The following is a 21,729-nucleotide window of genomic DNA, read 5'->3' on the forward strand; positions in this document are numbered from 1 at the left end:
TATTGGACCATAGGCTTCTATGGAAAAGGAACACCGAGGAGAGAGCTAAAAGAGGTTTAATTGCACTATATTCCTGTAAGAACACCATAGGAAGGAGCTGGGGCTTAAAACCACACATTATACACTGGTTGTATAATACTGTGGTTTGCCCCATTCTAACCTATGGTTGTCTTGTGTGGTGGCACTCACTTAGTATAAAAACAAATCTTTCAAAGCTAACCAATGTGCAACGTGCCGCGTCAATTCTCATTACTGGAGCTATTAAAAGCACTCCTCAAATGGCGCTGAATGCTGTTTTAAATGTTCAACCTTTGGACATTTTGGCTCAGCATCAGGCCTCCAGGTGTGCTTTGAGGCTTAGGGAACTTGACATGTGGCGTTGCTCAATGGCTGGCCATGCATCTGTTCTGCGGCGGCTTATTAGTCAGGTAGAGATTGGTGACAGAGGGGGAGAGACTGACTATATCTCTCCGTCTCTTGACTTCAATATACCTGACGTCTTAATTCCCAATAGGGACGCATGGGTTCAGTGCAGACCAATACCCGATAGCCTATCCATCTTCACTGATGGGTCTAAGATGGAAGAAGGCACGGGTGCTGGAGTGTACTCAGACGAACTGAACTTCAGGTACTCGTACAAACTTAACGACAACTGTAGTGTTTTCCAGGCAGAAGTCTTTGCAGTATTGAAGGCCTTAGAGGCACTAGTGGGGGGGACAGACCTAGCAGACAGGGCGGTCACCATATATGTAGATAGCCAGGCTGCGCTAAAAGCTCTAGGATCTTTCACTATTAAATCTAGGATCGTTCGAGACTGTAGAACTGGGGCCTAATTCTCGCATACGTGATCGAGTTATTTCGATCGATATTTTCAGTATTTGGATTACGGCATCCGTTGTCGAATACACTTTCGAGTGGAAACTTTCGAGTTTTTGCCCGCCACACATCTGCTGTCGAAATGATTATTTTTGTGGCACAAAACGAACTTTAATGAAACATTTTGCAATAAAATTAATCAAAATCACATACTAAATATTTTTTTTTCAATAAAATGAGTAAAAAAAGAAGACAACAACGGGATGTTTCTTAAAAATTAAAAATATAGTTTCCAATGCCAGAATGCGATTTTTATATTTTCACATAGTGGAATTTATTTCAGATCACAATTACTTTTAATTTTTCACAATTTTCTATTCTTTTATAAAATTTTCATGTTTTCATTTCATTTTACGAGTAACTTGCCGCACAACAACTTGTTTGTGTGTAATATTTTGTGTTTACCATATGATTCACCGTTCGATAACCGTATGTATCGATAAATTTTTTAAATAATTTCGATCGTACAAGGGAATCCAAAAATTTCGATCGTTCGTAATTTGTCTTCGAACAAAAACTCGCTCGATAACGGATTCGAGAATTAGGCCCCTGCTCTGAAAGCCTGCAGAGTGCCAGTAAGACTTTGTTGGGTACCTGGTCACTGCGGCGTAGTGGGAAATGAGATTGTGGATGAATTGGCAAGGCGAGGCTCGCAATCAACCGATATGCAACTGGAAGTTGGAGTGCGACCCCCGCTTTGTCACTTCATTGACAAACTCACAAGGTTCCACGTTGAGAAATCCAAAAGAACTTGGCTAGACGCTCCTGGTTGTCGGGTGGCTAAGTCAATCTGGCCGGAGAACTCGGCACGTAGAACTGATTCCCTCCTCTCACTATGCAAGTCAGAGATCAGGGTTGTTGTGGGGGTCATTACTGGCCATTGCAACATCAGATCAATGACGTGCAGATGGGAGGCTAGCAGCGGTGATTATTGCAGGCTGTGTGAAGATGCAGAGGAGACGGAGACGATTGATCATTTACTGTGCCAGTGCCCCAGACTGTCGGCCAGGAGATACAGACTCTTCGGCACATACATGATTGAATCGCTCTCCTACCTCTCTTCTTTCGACCCATTAGTCCTGCTTGCATACTGTAGAGGTCTTAAATGGCTATGGGGCAGACAAACTTAACTGCATGTTAGTCTATTTAATAACTAATATACCTCTTTTGTTTTTCTTTCTTTTATCATCCCTAATCCTTCTCCTATACCCCCCCGACCCGTCTCTTCCTCTCCTACCTCTTCCTCCCACATCCAGCAACAACAAACTGGTATCCAGTCGAGCACACACTCACACGCCATCACATCACAACAATCAAATCCATAGATGCAATATCAATCATCACCACACTTACACAACCAACATCACATATACACCAGCAAAAATCACCACACACATCATCACATCACCACACTTTAACGGTCATCATCACACACAGAAACACATGCAAAACCACCAAACAACAGACTACATCAACAATATCAACAATATCCGATCACAACAAAACAGGATGATCACAATGGACCACAAGGTCTCCGAGTGGAGTGGCTGCCTTCTACAGCAGCTGCGCATCCTAAAACCTAACCTAACCTAACCTTGGTCCCTATCAATTTGGTTTCAGCGCCACCAGAAAATAATAGGAACTGAAGCTCCTTCTCTTTTCAGTAGGGATGTAGAAAAGAACATGTGTACCGGTTGAAAATATCCATAGCAGAGTAATCGTTTTATAACAAGGTGATTCAGGTATATGTAATTTTTAACAGTGGCACCTAATTTTATTAAGTTGGCACAGTGATCAGAGACAATGTTATTTCTTTTCATAAATTTCGCACTTTTTCCCTCCCATCCTTAGACAAGGATGCTCAAAGGATGGTTGGGTTTGTCCTGTGCGTTTTTTGGCGCCATCTATTGACTACTAGTCAAACCCAATCAGCTGACTTCCTACAATCTGATGACATTTCGGAGAAATATGTTTGTTTATTTTGATGATGTCAGCATGGTGGGCACCGGAAGGATTATTAGAAGATGAAGAATAAGAAAACCTTCATTTTTGCTTTCTGACCAAAAATCTGCCTTTTTTACCTAAACCTTAGAAGCAGCCGGAGGTGAGCCCTGAAGGAAGTCAACAAACGATCATCATACAAACCATAAACAACGAAGAATTTCCCATCACAAATAAGAAGTCTTTGAATATCTGCTTATTAAACTTTATTACAAAAAGGAAAGGAACTGTGAAAGTGCTGAAAATAAAGAAATCATATAATTGAATTGAAACACTAAACCTATAGTGCTACATTGAACTACAAGCATTAGAAATCAAAAAAAAAAAAACAATTGCATTTAAATACATGAACTTAGCTGAAAAAGAAACAAATAGAAAAACTTTGAACATTACAGTAACACTAAAGATACAAAGAAGCTTGAACCTAAATTAAAAGCACTGCATCTCTGAAGTCCACCTTCGTTGTTCGGTTCACCTCCCCTGCTGCATCGTTGGAACTGCATCTTACACACCTGCAAACCGCGGTGTCCAGGTATCCCGCTGACATAATACATGTACAAAGATACTTACCGTAGACTCCCTATATTGACGAACGCTAGATATCTGTGAATAAAAGTGAAAAAAATTTATAATAGCATTAATAGATTGTGGAAAAGGTAGGCATTTTGAAGTAACTTCCCTTATAGAAGCCGTTTTGTTGCCTTCCTTTCCTTTCGCCATAGCGTGAGCTCAAGCTAGTCCGATAGGAATCCAATACAAATCTCAGGTGGTAGTGCCCTGCTTGTTTGAAATGCCATTCTTCTTGGCTTAAAGGTTGCCCATTAAAAAAGAAAGTACACTTTTATTATAGATTTAAAACTTGACTTACCTAAAAGATACTTACTTTTACTTAACCTGTACTGACTTTCACCGAACGGACACCCAAACTTATAGGCGCACCTGCGGAATCCAGCAGCATCGTGATCCTGGAAAGAGAAGAAAAAAAAATAACGAGATTATTAAAGATAAAAATGAAATTTAAATCAATCTATATGTATTCGCTAGATGTAAACGTAATGTAAAACCATTTTCTAAACACCCTGTGTGGTATTATTAAATAAAATTACTAGCCGCGTATACGCCAGCATGCCAGCAGAGACAACAAACCACACAAAATAGATTCAGTTCTTAACAGTCCGACCCAGCACAGTACAAGCAAGCGATGATTGATTCTGTTCTGGCCTTTACATCAGTTGCTCAAAATCAGTCTAATGCTTGGTTTACATTTACGAAATCCACTCGATTTCAACTGTCAATTCCTTTGCGTATACGTCAAATGAGAACTCATCTGAAATCGATTGGATTTCATTTGACGTTTAAGCAAAGGAATTGACAGTTGAAATCGAGTGGATTTCGTAAATGTAAACCAAGCATAAAAGTCAAAATTTGTTAAAATAACGCATTAATGTGAATTTCTCGTTTAGGTTTTGTCATGGAATAAGAAGGTGTTACATCAAATCATATCAAACGTCAAAATTGTTCACAACAACGCATTACTGTGAATTGCTTGTTTACCTCCTGTACAGACAACGAAGCCGACCCGGTTTTTCGACTCGCTCGCTCAGTACATTTGACAGACAATCGGCGGCGGCGCGCCGATTAGTTTATCGACTGGCGGCTTATTTTGTAGTACACAAATTGCCGTAATTGGTACTTTACACGATATTTTTTACATATGAGTTGTCACTTCTCCCATACAAAATATATATGCAAAGTGACAGCTCATATGTAAAAAACATATCGTGTAAAGTACCCATAAAGAAAAGTTTTTTTTTGAGAGATCGTGGGGAGGAAATATTCTTGACGTTTTTGTTGTTCTACTAAAACATGTAATCAGTTTGTAAATATTATACATTTATAAAGAAAAAATTGTTTAAAGTAGTAAAATTTTCAATTTTTCAGATAGATTTCGATGTTCTATTGAGCTGTATGGCGGTACTCAAAAAACACAATATTCCATTCGAAGCAATGACAGATCTTCTTTCAGGAGTAATGTGATCATTTTAGATTTTGGAAGAATTGCGGATACGTTGGTATCCAATATCATCGAAGTCCCTAAATTCCTGTCCTGAATTATGAAAGGGTTCGAGTTTGTATGACATATGTATGGGTTGTTTTCGCAAAACATTACTGGTGTAATTAAATTAGTACTGTGAGAACTATACGAAATTAAGTTTAAATTTTATCCGAGAACACGCAACCTGTTCTTATGCCTAAATGTTTGAACTTTTGTATGGGAGATACAGGATGAGGTGGACCAATATAGACCATCGTCGAATTTGACATATGTATGTAAGTTAGGCCTAAATCGACATCATTTAAGGTGGCTATAGAGTTTTTACAACTTAACTTCAGTAAGTAAAACTATACTGTCATAATACAAACGACAAGGACCCGTTGTATCCTAGACATGTCACTAAACCGCACAGCTTTGAAAATTTTGAGTAGAAGTAGTAGTAGTTGCATCGATATAGTGCAAATTCGCACTTGATTTAAGTGCGAAAGAAATAATACGATGCGCGGCATACTATAAATGTAGTAGCCGGACTCAGAAATTATTTTCCATCTGTCCATAAGAGAAAGTATCAAATCCCCGATCAAATTAAATTTTTGTAAACTTTCAGTCAAAAATATGTAAATACGGCCACTACATTCAAATTGCTCCCGATGCGCAAAGGTTGGACCAATGTCGCAATCACTCCTTTCCATAGCTTTGTCCGTCAGGCACTTTACTTGGTCACCGTGGATTTTTTAGAACTTTTGGACCATTATGCCAGTAGACATGGACTTAGGAACTAAGAACATTAGGTCTGTACGATAACTTTGCAAGTAAAAAGTACTTGCAAGCACTCAGCAAATTCTCAGTAACTTCTCTCCATTAATTTTACTCTCGCGAAGCTACAAATTTGCAGAATGTTATCGAACAACAATTTGCAATCACTTGCAAGAAGTCAGCTGATTTGACAAACAAGAAGTTTTGCGAATAAGATTTAATTTAACAATCGAAGGCTGTTTACGAAAATTATTTGATTATCCATTGCTACAAAAATAATTATCTTTCCATATCATAAATTAACGGCTGGCCGTTCACACAGTGTTCCTCCTACTCCATGGATGCGCCGCTTTTTGCTGGGATTTGATACCTTAAAAAACAAACAGTCATCACAAACTACAAAAAAAGTTACATATTTTACAAAATAAGTCGTTTTCCATAATTTATTTAGTTATCTCTTTTCTTTTTTATATTGTAATTATTTTAATAACCAAATGTTTGTTAATGTTTTTGCCAAGAATTGCAAAGTCCGCCACAAAACATTCGAATTTAAATCAGCAGATCAAGAACTTGTAAGTTCTCAGTAACAAAAGTCTCCAAAATTCTCTCACAATTCTCTCCAAATTCGCTCTCTTTTACTTTACAAGTTTGTTATCGAACAGCATTTTGTAAAAGTTTTTACAAATTTGTACAAACTTTTGGGTTATCGTACAGACCTATTATATCGCTGTAGACCACAAGAAGTAATCTTGCTAAAAATATTAAACGATCCCTTAGACTGGACTTGAACAAAAGTGTTGAACTTTTGTGAATTAGGTACCTTGTAAATTCTTGGAACTTGATGTACGTTTGTGAAAAAATTTACGATAAGCAAAGTTTCGGCTAAATCAGGTAATCAACTAAAATCTATGGGCAAAATTGACTGCAACGATAAAAAAATATCGGCGCGCGCCATCTGCAATCGAGTTGACGGCGGCGATTTTTAGCCGATGTAATCGGCGGCGTGCTGAAACCTTAAAAAGAGAAGCGGCGGCGCGCCGCCTGCCGATTATCGACTCGCTTCTACATCTGGTTACCATTTCTTACCATTTTTAACCTGCAAAGCGTTCCTTTACTTTAAAAAACACGCAATTTATATGGGAGCAGTACACCACTTTTACCATTTTTTGCCACTGTTACCATTTTTAAAAGTAAAGGAACAGACCAAGTATAAACCTACTATTACTGTATATTTTCAACATCTTTTAATAATAATTCGGTCCGAAAGTCGGCAAACACTTTCGAATTTCAAAAGATTTTACTTATGAATTCGGACCGATATCTGTCCGGAAGTCGGTAAATAAATCAGAAATTTATACGATAGTTCATCAGTCGGATAAAACATCCGATTTTCATCCGAATTTCGTTCAGAGAAGACGTCAACCACGCCATATGACTTTCGGTCAGAGTTCGGATCCGAACTCGGACGTTTCATCCGACTTTCGGACCGAGTTCGGTCCGACCTCTGATGTTTCTTCCGATTTTGGTTTGCTGGGTACCCACACACGCATGTGGACTAGTTGATGCGCCAACACAGACTGATATTTTTTTTTCATTGTTAATGATAAAGATTGAGAGCTCTAAAGTGGGGTACACATGATCAGTTTTGCTCAAATAATCGGTTGCTTGCCAGCAAGGCATATTCATATAAGGTAAATGCATGAATTACAACAACTAACCAATTTACAAAAACAACATTGTTGTTATTGAAAATTAATTGTCAAAGATAAATATTGAATAATAGGGTCGTTCCAAAAATTTGTTCAGGAAAAACATATGTAAATACATTTTGAAAATCCTCTGAAATATAACAAATTTTAATCAAAATGTAAATATAAAGCATTCAGAACTGTCGTAGGTCATTGTTATTACACGTTTACTGTGAAAAGAAGAATTTTATGGTAGCAAATTTCGAAGTTTCAAATTTCATGAACAGACCCTATTACATTTTGAAAACTAAATTTACAAAAAAACTAAGAATACAGCTGATTGTCACTTCTACCTTGTATAAATATGCCTTGCTTGCCAGTGTCATTTTTGTCAGTCATCAGGTAACCACAAAATATTTTGTGGTTGCTGGACGGTTGGGCAGTTATCGATAATTGCGAAAAATCGACAGTCAAAACTGATCGTGTGTACTCTGCTAATAAAGCTTTCCAAAGTTATTTCGTGAATTATGAAAGCTCTTTTCACGTGAAATACAGAAACGCAATTGCTTTCAATGGTGAAGTGCATGTGTGATGTGAAATGGATGCACGGTGAATTGCAGAACATGCGCGATTATTGGAATCACTTCATTTTTACTAAATGTATAGATATTATACTCTGCTATCATAATAAATCCCAAAAAGTGCGCCAAATCAAATAAGGAAATTATACACCTTCTAGACAACCTGTAGTGCGATTCTGTAACTTTTTTTAATAACGAACCGACATCGGTAGTGAACGAAAATATTCGGTTGAGTTAACGAATGTGCTATTCTGTAACTTTATGTTAACGATTGTAGAAATCGTTAACTCATACTGACGAAAATCGATAGGAAGGAAATGTCAAATATTATATTTTAATATTTATTAAAATATATTTTGAAGCTGAAAACATTATTTCGTCGCGAGTACAAAACATAAAGCGTTTAAAAGGAAACAATTCAGATTTTTGAAGGAATTTGCACAAATGTGTGTCTTTTGGATAAATACCGATGCCAGTAAAGAAGGATTTCTTAAGATGTTTTTATTGTGTGTGTGATTTAAAAGTAATAAAAGTGATAAAACCATCATTAATCTTTTTTAAAAGCGCAGTTGTATTTTTTAATTAAATGTTGGGATCATATTTTGGGTTGTGGCGCTCTGTATGGAAATTCAGCTTTGATATTTGACATGACTTAAGCCCCTTCAGTGATCGTGGATCCACGTCACCGTCATTGGAGTTTATATATTCACATATTCAATTCACGCCCACATTAAGTGAAATTTCTCATAGCTGCCATTTTTAGCATTCTGATTGTTAGTGATGCTGAGTTAAAATCTATAAGATTATCACAGAACAAAGTAGGTTATAGTAATACTATTCACGTGTTGGCCTGAATGCTAAATTAAAGCCAACGAAAGCCTCCTAGAAAGATAGTGTTACGGACATTGGTATAGGTCTTACATAGCAGTACCACACTTGAGTTCTTTTGAACCATAAGCTAACGTTTTTCCTCTTTAGTAAGTAAAACAAAGGATAGCGTAGTCTTCATATGTAAGATAGCATGGGTCAGCTTCGCCACTGTTGCGCTTTCGCCAGCGCCGATTTAATGGATGCTACATGAAGGTGGTCTAAAGGAAATTTATGAGTTAATCGAAGATCAAAGATAACTTTGATGATCTTTATGCAGTTTCAATAAAATCTGCGCTGGCGAAAGCACAACAGCGGCGAAGCTGACCCATGTTATCATACATAGTTAACCCTTATGTAAACGCTTTAAGAAGATTTTTCTCAATAAGTCAGAATTTACCTTGTGTACACTTCTCATTAACATAACATATGCTCATATAAAAATGCAGTTTTTAAAAGAAATCAACAAAATATTGCAATAATGTACTGTCGTTAAGACTTAACAACAACTTTTTTTTGGTTGTTAACTTAACAATAATTTTCGGTAATTAACGACAAAATTTACCGACAAAAATTGTTAAAATTGGTATACAGAATAGCACTTACCGAAAATTATCGTTAACTAACGACATTCGTCGTTAATTCTGTCGTTAAGGAGTTACAGAATCGCACTACTGGAATACCCAATTTTTGGGTACTATATTTTTACCAAGCAAAAAAGTATGCAAAACCGGGGGTTCACGGGCATAGTAATCCTTTCCAATGATTACTATGCCCGTGAACATCCCCACTGACATCATTAGGAAATATTTAATAATATTTATTCTGAAAGTCGGTAAAAAAGCCGGATCATGACATACAGTTTGACAAGGAAATGTTTTCAAACTGAGAAAACGAACACTTTTCATGCATTAATTAGTAAAAAATGACAAATAGTTGTGATAAAAATGTCGGGTTTTTTGCAAAAATTAGTTGTTCGACTTGACCAAATTGAATGGATAAATAAAATATTAAACCACTAAATTCAACAGCAATAACAAAAAGAATAATTAACATGTAATGCAAGGCGCCAAGAAAATGTTTTCAAAATGTAATTAAGTTTCCATAATACGGGGCCTAGGTGGCCCCGTTTACTGTTAATAAACCAAAAACCTTAATAAACCAAAAAACTCATAAAACGTCTTAGTTTTTACATATTCTCGGGTTGAAACCTATAGGACATTATTTACATGCAATGTGATCTGGTACCCCCTTGGTCCATATGGTAACCCTCTTAGTGGGGATATTCCATGCCTAATATTGTTGATACTTCTTAGCAACTAGTCCTTGTTAAGAATAAAATTCATAAAATCTCATGATTTTTTAACATTTACCGAAAAACTGGGGTATTTTGGATCCTTAATTACATTTTGAAAACATTTTCTTGGCACCTTGCATTACAAGTTGATTATTCTTTTTGTTATTGTTGCTGAACTAAGTGGGTTGTTTTTTTATTTATCCATTCAATTTGGTCTTAACTAAGTCGACCAACTAATTTTTGCAAAAAACCCGACACAACTATTTGTCATTTTTTGCTAATTAATGCATGAAAAGTGTTCGTTTTCTGAGTTTGAAAACATTTCCTTGGCAAACCTTATTAATCTTATTTGTGTAAGTTGCTGGCGTAATATAAAGTACAGTACACATTGTCAGTTTTGAATGACGATTTTTTGCAATTATCGATAAATGTCCAAAATATTTTGTGGTTGCCTGATGAATGACAAAAATGAACGGCCACACTAGCAAGCAACAACAAAGCTGTCATTCAAAACTGACAATGTGTACCCAGCCTAACAAAACTAAACTGATAAATACCTCGGGCCAAATTCCTGATATCGGCAGGAGATATGAAGTGTGACGGCAGAAACATTTTTGTATCTTTTTTTTACAATTATTCTGCTTCATTCGCAATTTCGATCAATTTGCAAACACCTAAGCTGTGTTCCAGAACTAAAAAGTTTTTACAATTTTTACGACTTTTACACATTTTACTCGAAAAAGCGTTCCCGTACACAAAAAAGTTGTAAAATGTTCACTTCTCTTTGAACAAAAATGGCGCTGAATGGCGCTCTCTTTAAAAACTTTTTACACGACAAATTTGGGCGAGTAAAAAAATAGTAACATGGTTGCCGGCGTCTGATTGGCTGATACGCCGACTTTGACATTTGTTCCAGTTTTTTTGACGTATTTTCCAGTTCTCTCTTTTACGAGTTCTCTCTTTTACGAGTTCTCTCTTTTACGAGTTTTACTATTAAAAAGTACGGGAACGAAGCTCTAATTTGTCAAATAGATCAGAGTAACAATTCACAATAGCAGCTCAGCTGTCAGGGAAACAAAATCCACAAAATTAATGTTGCCATATGAATGAAATTTGCAAACACATAAAACACATTATCCCTTGCAATTAAGTTGGTTGTAGCTCGTTGATTTTCTTTCCTTTCATCAATTTACACGAGTAAAGACATCTTGGTGCGGAATAATCCATAAAAATAATTCTAATTGAATCTTGATAATCCTAAAGCTAATTAGGATAAGTTAGTAATCCCAAGAAATAAATATCATTACAAAATAGCATAACAAAATATTATTTTAAGCCTACAATTAAAAAAATTGGAGGTAAGTTAGAGTGTCAAAGTGCAATTTCTGAAATAATTAATTAATTTCCCGAAAGAAATATTATAAATTTGGTAAAATTGTTTTCTAAACATTTAAATTAAATAGAAATTGAGCCACATGCATGTTCATCTCATTTATAATTTTTACTTATGCATGGTGGAAAATCATAAACAAAATATTCCTCATATTCTATGGGTAAATGAAAGACCGATGGAGACCATGATCTATTTCATCCACATCTCTCCCAAAAACATATATTTAAACCATGAAAGTTGTACATGTGTCTGGACAACAAAATAGTATATTTTGGAAATATCAAGTCAGTATAAGTAAAGAAGTTGATATTGTGCAGTTCGCACGCAGTGAAGGCTATATGCCACAATCATGTGTAAAGGTTCCCAGACGACACAGTCTGATTCTGTTATTTCTGTCACATGTGATACTTTTTCTTTATAAATACCGTGGTCGTATAAAATACGAAAGCCTGAAATGTTTAATCCTTTTGCTGACGTGAATTTATTTCATGTAAGAAAATTGCCTTTTACAATAGTGACATGGTTAAGTTGTCTTAAGCAGACAGAACAAGAACATCTTCACGAGCAACACATGTTTTTATTAACGCACTTACAAGACATTGCATGAAAATATTTTCAAGGAGTTTATTCTTACCAGAATTTCCCCTCAGTAAAACAATTTCAGTATAAAGAACATAAATATAAAAAAATGATGTCATCAAAATGAGGCTTTCCAAAATGATATAACAATTTTACCAAACTTTTAAATAGTTTACACCTTTCAAATGTCAGTATTAAATCTAATACAAATTATGATCTTAGGGACAGAAAAAAACATAATTGTGTCCAACACCATCTAGATTTGGACTAAATACAGCCAAACACTATACAGCAAGTAATTATACAGTACATCAACTATTAGGCCAATACATCAACCAATTGAGTAGTATACGAAAATACGGCAATACCCAAACTGGATTTTGGAGAAAAAGAAAATACAGTATTTCCTGGCTAACGTATACAACCTTCCACTAGTAAGACTCTAAGTTGAGTGATGTTTTGTGTTCGTCCCTCCATTTAATTTGTATGTATTAAAAAGTATAAAAAAATACGTAGATATTAGAAATAAGTCATAAAACATTATTTCGACCATTTACTTAGAAAATTATAAAGATCATAAGACATAAGATTTTATATTGTTCATTTGCTTAAACAAACATAAAGATCATAAGACATAAGACTTTATTTTGTTCATCTGCTAAAACATTGATAAAAAGAGAGTTCAGTAAAAACAAGAAGATTCATATGTTTATCTAAATGTTTTCATGAAATAAAGATGATAATCTTCTTTTCGTTCAAACATAAAATATTTTAAAGTAAATTTTTATATATAAAACATGATTTTTATATGTTCATAAAGAGTGAGAAATTGTAATTAACTGAAAAGAAAGTATATGAAATATTGTCAAAAATTGTAAAATTTGTATTACCACTTTCACTATAAATTAAATATCAGTATAAAATAAGATTATTGTTAAGAAAAGAAAATCGATTAAAAATCATATAAAATATAAAAAAATATACATATAAAAACGGATATGAGGTCTTTAAGCAAAATTTAAAAAGTATTAAATTATGACAGTATTTAAGACATTCATACAAAATACTCTCATGGCTTTCTATCATATATTTTTGTCTTGATGGCACAAGTAATCATATCCATTTTTGTATGCAAATATTAAAAAATACAATATTAAAGCACTGTTTCACCAAATGATCAAATTTTTATGTTAACATATTAATGCATTAATATAACATTTTTAAATTTGATACAACTATATGATTTATAATTCTTCATAATTTGTTTGTCATATATATATTGTATTAATTACTTATAGAAATCCAGAAACATATTATAAATAAATATTATGATTTATATGTAGATACATGTATAAAGAAACATAATGTGTTAGATTATTTGTTTGAAAGGCTGAGAATGTAAAGGTTGACTAAAACAGATCTAAAATTGGGACATTTTCTGTAACATTTAAAGGCTAAGAAAATGTCATGGATGACTGAAGTAATATGGGGTGGGCAGCCTTGGAAGCATAACACCAATGCTTCAATAAAACAAGATTTGGAATATCGATTTTAATTAGAAACAAGAAGCAAAAATGATAAAAAGCAATCAAAGAGAATCACCGTCACTATAAAAAAAAATTATAAACATATTTGTTGTGTATAAAGAGGTACAAAAAATTTAAATTTGCGACCTCCAGCGGAAAAGACCTCCCCATCCGGCGAGGTAAGCCGCAGCCGACACCCTCAGTACCACATCCGGTTAACAACACAAGAGGTTTGTCACATTTTGGCGCCCAACATGCAAGCATCTTTAAATTTAGATTCAATAACCCAATGCTTGATATGAGATTGATTTTTTGTAATAGATGTCCCGGAAGGTATTTCATATATATACCATGCCTGCGTCGCAACTATTCATGCATAAAAGTCTTTTGAATATCAAGTAAACAATCATCTTCAATTTTATATTGTGTACAAATCAAAATCATTATAAAATAGCTATATAGCTGGTTATTAATTCGTTTTGAATTTGTATCATAGTATAAATTGTCTTTGAAAGGTCTTATCTCAAAATTTTTGCCGTTTTAGTTTTGATTCCTTTTGACTGTATATCATAAAAATAATCTACAAACGAAAACAACAAGCTTTTTAATTAAAATCTGTCCGATTTTATTTGTTTTATTTATAAAACAATAACAATAATCTTTTCTACAATCTTACAAAAATCTTAAAATATTTTTCTAATATGTATTAGAAATAAATCATTTATTAGATTTTAAAATTTTAAGATTGTATCCAAATCTGTGATAAACTGTTTTTGATCGAACCGATACAACAAATTCAGCCAAATATATGTATGAAATTTTGTCTACCTGTAAAAACATAACAAATTGTTTATTAGTAAATGTGTAGAATTATATGTGTGGTTACTAACAACTATATACAAACAAATCTCAACTTTTTCCTTAATTATTTTTTTTAATAATACAAAAATTTATTTCAAATCATATTTACACTGCCAAGCCGTTTTCTATTCATTAAAATAACAAGTTAGTTCAATTCACGAATTTTGACTCAAATCTAAAATCATACGTTTTTTTTTCTTATTATGCCTTCAAGAACAGGAAGATTACCGTCCAGACAATCAAGTAGAATAGCTTCTAGAAATAATCCTTCTGACATTCCTACCTGTTCTTCTGAAATACCAACATTCATCCTAATGCCAAATACTGAGACAAACACACAAGCAAATACTTCCTCTGCTTCTACAAATAATGCTCCAGGAGCTAATCAAACTGTAATACAAAATAACATTCCTCCATTGATGTCTATACCTGTTTCAAGACCAACTGAACCACAAAATACATCGTCACCAGCGGCCAATAACATAACCACTCCTGAATATACCAGTTTAACAGCCCAAGAAATTCAGAGAATATTTGCAGAAATGTCAAGCCGAAATCAAGGAAATTCTTTACCTCCAGTACAACAAAATGTGGATCATTACACACAAGCCAATACAAATAGTCTGAATCTGCGAGATTGTATTGACGCCTCGGTTGGTGCAGCTCAAGCCAGCATTAAGAGAACTGTATCAGAAAGTCTAGCTGTTATGTTACCAGCTGCAATAAGAGAAAATCTGCATTTACAACAAAATTCCTCATATGGAAATTTTAACAGAACTGACACGAATATTGGGCATTCTCAACATCAAATTTCTGGCCAACGGACTAACAATCGAAATCAACAGCATAATTCAACCACTAATCCTTATTCACAACAACAATGGCATGACTCTTTTCATCAACAGGCACAACAACAACAGTACTTTGCTCAAAACTTTTCAATGTGATACAAACCGATGACACCACTACAATTACAAAAATGGGGTCTGAAATACGACGGCTCCTCAAAAACTGTCAGCGTGGAAGACTTCGAATTCAGAGCAGAAGCACTTCGTCTAGACTACAATTGTCCTTGGAATATATTTGTGAAAGGATTTCACCATATGTTAAGTGGTAAAGCGCAGGATTGGATATGGGAGTTCCGCCAACAAAATTCTCACTGCGAGTGGAATAACTTAAAGTATCACTTTATCAAAAAAAATTTGCAATTTTGAAAGTGACTTTGAGATCCAGCGAAAAATAATGGATAGACGACAACTGCCAAACGAAAATGCTGACTCTTTCATTTCAGAAATTATAAGGTTGAGGAATCAGATGCGATTACCATTACCTGAGTACGAGATTGTACAAGTCATAAAGGATAACCTGAAGGATGGTCTGATGCAACTTATATACCCTAAATATATTGAAACTGTAGATGAACTGATTGAGGAATGTAAACGGGCGGAAAGAAACCTATCCAAGAGATATTCATATAGGCAACAACAACAATATCAGACGTACAAGCGAGTGAGTGAGTTGGACGAATGCACAGGCAACATCGACACACAAACATATGATGTTGAAGCATTGCAACAAAACATACAATCCAGACAATTGGTTTGCTGGAATTGCAAACAAGGAGGACATACTTTTATTGAGTGTCCTATAGAAGAAAGGAAAGTGTTTTGCTTCAAATGTGGGTTCGATGCTGTTACCTCTCCTAAATGTCCTAGATGTTCGGGAAACAACACTCGGAACATGATGAAAACTGGGCCAACATGTTCAAAGGAGAAGCCAGCTCAGTAAAGAACATAAATATCAATAATATACATAACCAAAACACTATTCCTGAATATAAAAACAAAACGAATCCTAATTCTGGCCAAAATACTGAACAAAAACTATACAATTCCATAAATCCAAACTTAACATACGAGGAAAGACTTAAAACTTATAACGAAAAACGTGAAGAAATCTTCAAGGATTTCGTACCAGTTTTAAGTAAAAAGGTAGTGAATGCTCGAAAGGGTTATGCTAGAAGAAAACAAGAGCGTAGGGAGATAGCTTCAGCATGTATTGACACGAATTTTGATTTACGACCTTATATGAATGTGATATTAAACGGCATAGAATTTCGAGGATTGATGGACAGTGGGGCCTCGATAAGTTGCCTAGGGAAAGATTGTCTTGAAAATGTGAAGAAAATGAATGCACAAATAATGAATTATAGACCCTTTGGACTGTGTAATGCTGCTCAACGGATGTGCCGCCTAATGGATAAGGTCATCCCGTCAGAATTGCGAGATCGTATTTTTGTCTACCTAGACGATTTGCTTGTAGTGTCACCCAACTTCGACATACACATGCAAATGTTACAATTAGTAGGCGAAAGATTAACAGCAGCAGGCCTCACAATAAATATGCAAAAATCGAAATTTTGCTATAAAGAGCTCAAATATTTTGGTTACATTGTTGGGGGGGGGGGGGAAATTAAAGCTAGACTTAGGCAAAATTGAGGCTATAATAAACATCAAGCCACCTAAGAACCCCAAAGATGTCAGGAAATTCCTCGGTACAGTTGGATGGTACCGTAGGTTTATCCACGAGTATTCTACTCTGACAGCACCTCTCACTGACACGTTGAAAAAGTCGCCTAAATTCGTTCTGACTCCCGAAGCTTTAAAATCATTCGAATAACTAAAGCAGCGTTTAGTTTCGACTCCTGTACAAACAAGTCCGGATTTTAGAAGGCCATTTTTTATTCAATGCGATGCCTCAAATGCCGGTGTAGGTGCCGTACTTTTTCAAAAAGACGATGAGGATGGTGAGCATCCGATAGAATATTTTTCAAAAAAATTGAATTCAGCCCAGCGCAACTACTCAACAACTGAGAAAGAATGCCTGGCAGTTATTTTAGCCATTGAGCGATTTCGACAATATGTCGAACTAATGGAATTAACAGTGATAACAGATCACTCTAGCTTACAATGGCTAATGCGTCAAAATGACCTAAACGGTAGATTAGCTAGGTGGAGTTTGAAACTCCAAGGTTTCAAATTTCACATTGAACACCGAAAAGGTACAAAAAACGTTGTTCCAGATATGTTGTCGAGGCTAAATATGGACGAAATATCCATATCAAGTGGCCTTATCGACTTCAATTCTGAGGAATTTAAAAGTGAAAAATATCTCGCATTAATCGATACCATTGAACAAAGTAAAAGTCAGCTGCCTGATCTAAAAGTTTCTGATGGCATTGTTTACAAACGTGTAAAATTCAATAGGGAAGAAGAAGAAAATTAAAATGACTGTTGGAAAATATGGTTGCCTGAAAAGCTAACTAATGAGATCATTAAAAAGTCGCATGAGGACAATACGTTACACGGAGGCATAGCTAAAACGCTCTATAACATTAGAGAATATTTCTATTGGCCATCTATGACCTCACAGATTAAATAATTCATTAGCAATTGTTCACTATGTAAGGAAATTAAACATCCAAAACAAGTCCTTAGGCCACCTATGGGAACAGAGGTCACAACTCAAAGGCCTTTCCAGAAGATATATATAGATTTCCTGGGACCATATCCCCGCACGAAATCTGGAAAAGCATTCATTTTTATTGTCCTTGACCATAAAACTAAATTTGTCATCCTAAAGGCAAAGGCAACAGTTAATGCGGTAAATAGGTTCCTAATAGAAGAAATCTTCCATAAGTTTGGTGTGCCGGAAGTTGTTCACTCTGACAACGGCAAACAATTTACTTCAGAGGCTTTTCAAACCATGTTAAAATTATTTGGCGTCAAACATATGAAAACTGCTTTCCATTCACCACAGGCAAATGCCAGTGAAAGGGTGAACCAAACTATTTTAAGTGGTATACGCAGCTACCTTCAATCCGACCAAACGCGATGGGACGAGAACCTGTCAAAGATTGAATGTTCTTTTTGTACCACTGTGCATTCGTCTACTGGTACTACACCTTATTTCGCTATTATGGGGTATAATATGATAACCCATGCAGACGCATATCGAATATTGAGGAAATTAGGTGCAATGGAGGAAGGTGAAATTATTGTGTTACCTAAATCAGCACAGATGCAATTGATACACCAGAAAGTCAATGGACAGATTCACCAAGCATATGAGAGAAATGAACGCCAATATAATAAAAAATGTAGATTGGTGTCATTTAAGCCTGGACAGGAGGCATATAGAAAAAATTTCGTCCAGAGTAACTTCAGTAAAGGAATAAATGCAAAACTTTGTAAGCCGTGGCTGAAATGTCGTATATGACAACGCGTTGGTAATAACCAATACGGATTGTGCATGCGCAACACTTGAAGCAATGACGAATCATCAAATTTTTAAAAGTGTCGTATTTTTTTATTGATTGAAAACCATCTGCACAGCACAAAAATTATATTTTGTTTATATTTTAGCTTTTTTCCTTCCTTATGAGGTTTTATTTGACATATATTCAAAGGGAATTGATATTTGAAACCTAGTGGGTTTATATAATCCGGTTATATATATATAAACGGTCTATTTATCTAGTTCCTAATGCAGATTGATAAAAAGAAAATTCCTATTATATATTTCTTTTAAAAAAAATCTCTGATAATTGGTCGATAATATCACGATAAAACATGAAAAGATACAGTATTAATGAAATTCTACTTGACACTATTCAAATACTTTCAATAGGATATTTAGAAACAGAAATACATACACATATAACTAGTCTACATACATATATAAATACAGATACAAATATATATATTTCGAATGGTTTCCAGTAAATAATCCTGCAACGTTATATCCTCAGCGATTTCCTATCCTGAAAAAAATGAAAACATTAGAATTTTATTAACAGTAAGACACCTGAAAATAAGGGGAAATGAAAATTAGTCAAAGGACAAATAAAAATACTTCACAAACAAATACTTATCTGTAGAAAACAGGCCAGAATGATTTTCTGGTGAATCCGAAAGGCTATGTTAATACATGTCACATTTTCAATTAATATATGTCATTGTTATTGAAATACATTTGGACCCAACATCGTTGTTTTTCACTGGCACATTCTTAAAGGATGTAGATTCCAAATACTAATTTACATTTCGAAATTCCTTCTCTGTACAGATACATACAGTATCGCAAGTTTCGTTTTATATTTTACATTAAATGTATTGAAGTTTTAGAATACGGGTTCTAAAATCATTTTATGTCAAGACATATCGGAAATTACGAGGAATAATAAATTTTTCAGGAAGAACATTTCCCCAGAAATAATGAATTTCTTCAAAAGGTTACCCCACGTTCTTTCCTGGAAAATTGACTTCATTCTTTTGACATTTCTGTACTCATTTTGGATCCTTCGGTAAAGAAATATAATTTTCAAGAAGAAAAACCATTATTTTCGCAATTTCGGAAGCTATAACCCTCGTTCAAAGTAAGCGTAGAATTTCAGTCGTACGCAGACAGTATGAAAACTTGTACAGTTTCATTTTTCTTCATAATTTCTCACAGTTTTCGACATAAAATGATTTTCGAAACCGTATTCTGAAACTTCAATACATTTTATGTCAAATATAAAACCAAACTTGCGATTTCTACCAAGTAAAATCCAAAAATGTATTTACTTTACCTAGGCCCGGATTACGTTTCTTCGCATTTCAAAACGCTGACAACATTTATTTTCATATTAAACCTCGAATATTGTTACAGAAGGACTGCTATTAGCTTATTTTCGTCAAAAATTCGGGAATAAATTGCAATAGTTAATCATATCTAGCACATTTTTCTTAATTATTTCAAAAATTCGTCCGATATCAAATATATTTTCGGTTTATTGTTGGTAAAAGTGAGTTTCTTGGTACAAGAAACAGTTACCTTTGGTATGTGAAGCTACGAACGAAAGCAATAGGAGTGTGACTCCTTCGAAAGTTAAATAGCAAGTGTGTTGCCAAGAGGGCGAAATAGCGATCAAAGGCCGTGACATCAACTACGACTGCAGCATTGGAAAGCGCCGAACTATGCGAATAAGGCTTCCAGGAGAGGTAGTAGAAAAGAGCGAACTCTCTCCTACAATCCGAACTAGGCGAATAAGGCTCCTGGAAGAAGTGCAGAGAAGATATCCCCATAGGGCTCGTAAGAGCGGCCAATTAGCGTGGGTAATTGGAATGCTGCAGAAGGGAAAACAAAGTATCGAACGTATACATTGGCGTAACCAATGTATCGAACTTATACATTAGCCGCCCACCTTGACGCGCTATCTGCAAGGCAACAGGGTTAGACTAAATTCGCGAGCAAACTTAAACTAGAGTTAGTAGGTTGTGTTTCAAGTTAGAGGTACGCAAATCAAGTTTCAATTGAGCATGTCCAAATAATGTGCGAGATTTTCGAATGAAATTAAACTACGATTTAGTTAATAGTATTCGCTTTGATCGACTATGTAATTTGACTACTACGAGGTATTGGGCCGGTAATGATGTAACCGAATATAGTTTTCTGAGCCACCAATGAATTCGAAACAATGTGAGGCGACTCAGCCGACAAAATTTTGGAGTAGAGATCAGCGCCCAATAACAAATCAATTGTCTTGTCTTCGGATGTATCTGCTAATTCGAGGTGAGACAAATAAGACCGCAGATTCGATACGGAAGACAACGACAACAGGTTTTTCGAAATGTTAGGTAAGCCTAACACATCCGTATGTAGGATACTTGCGGAATTTTTAGGCGATGACAAATTTACAGAACAGATTTCTTTTGAACTACTAATACTTTTCTCACCAGACAGAGTGGCGTTAGTTGGGCGAGAAGAAATGCCAATTGTTTTTTGTAGTCTCTTTGTGATTATAGAGACTTCCGACGAGGGATCAATTATGGCTCGAACCGCATAATTTTTGTGATTATGAACGACATTTACCACAGCAGTTCCCAAGAGCACATCTCTATTTTGTGTTGTGTGCAGAACTTGGCGATTATCGAAACTAGGATTCAAACTCTGTTTGGAAGTTATGCGAATAGAAACAGAGTTCGAGTTATAGGACGAACGTGAAAATGTTGGCAAGGAACTTGACGAAGTTTTACTATTTTTACTACGATGGAGTAGCGTGTGATGTCTGCCTTTGCATACAGAACAATTGTGTTTGCTACTGCATCTTTTAAGAGAATGACCATGCGAAAGACAGTTTATGCAAAGAGCATGTTTTTTAATGAGCGAAAATCTATTCTCAAACGAAAGGTTTTGAAAACGAGA

General features: G+C 35.1%; 1 long non-coding RNA gene across 1 annotated transcript in view; it reads right to left on the minus strand.

Moving 5' to 3' along the window:
- Window positions 1-3,068: 3,068 nt before the first annotated feature.
- LOC141386772 (uncharacterized) overlaps window positions 3,069-21,729 on the minus strand; it is a 37,671-nt gene continuing 19,010 nt past the window's right edge. Inside the window, exons 2-3 of the long non-coding RNA XR_012408430.1 lie at window positions 3,761-3,842; window positions 3,069-3,683 (exon numbers count right to left, since the gene is read on the minus strand). This is a non-coding gene — a long non-coding RNA (uncharacterized lncRNA). The remainder of the gene's footprint in view (window positions 3,684-3,760; window positions 3,843-21,729) is intronic.

Source organism: Musca autumnalis, unplaced genomic scaffold (assembly GCF_047663935.1).
Source record: "Musca autumnalis isolate F117 unplaced genomic scaffold, ASM4766393v1 scaffold_1, whole genome shotgun sequence".
NCBI lineage: Eukaryota > Metazoa > Arthropoda > Insecta > Diptera > Muscidae > Musca > Musca autumnalis.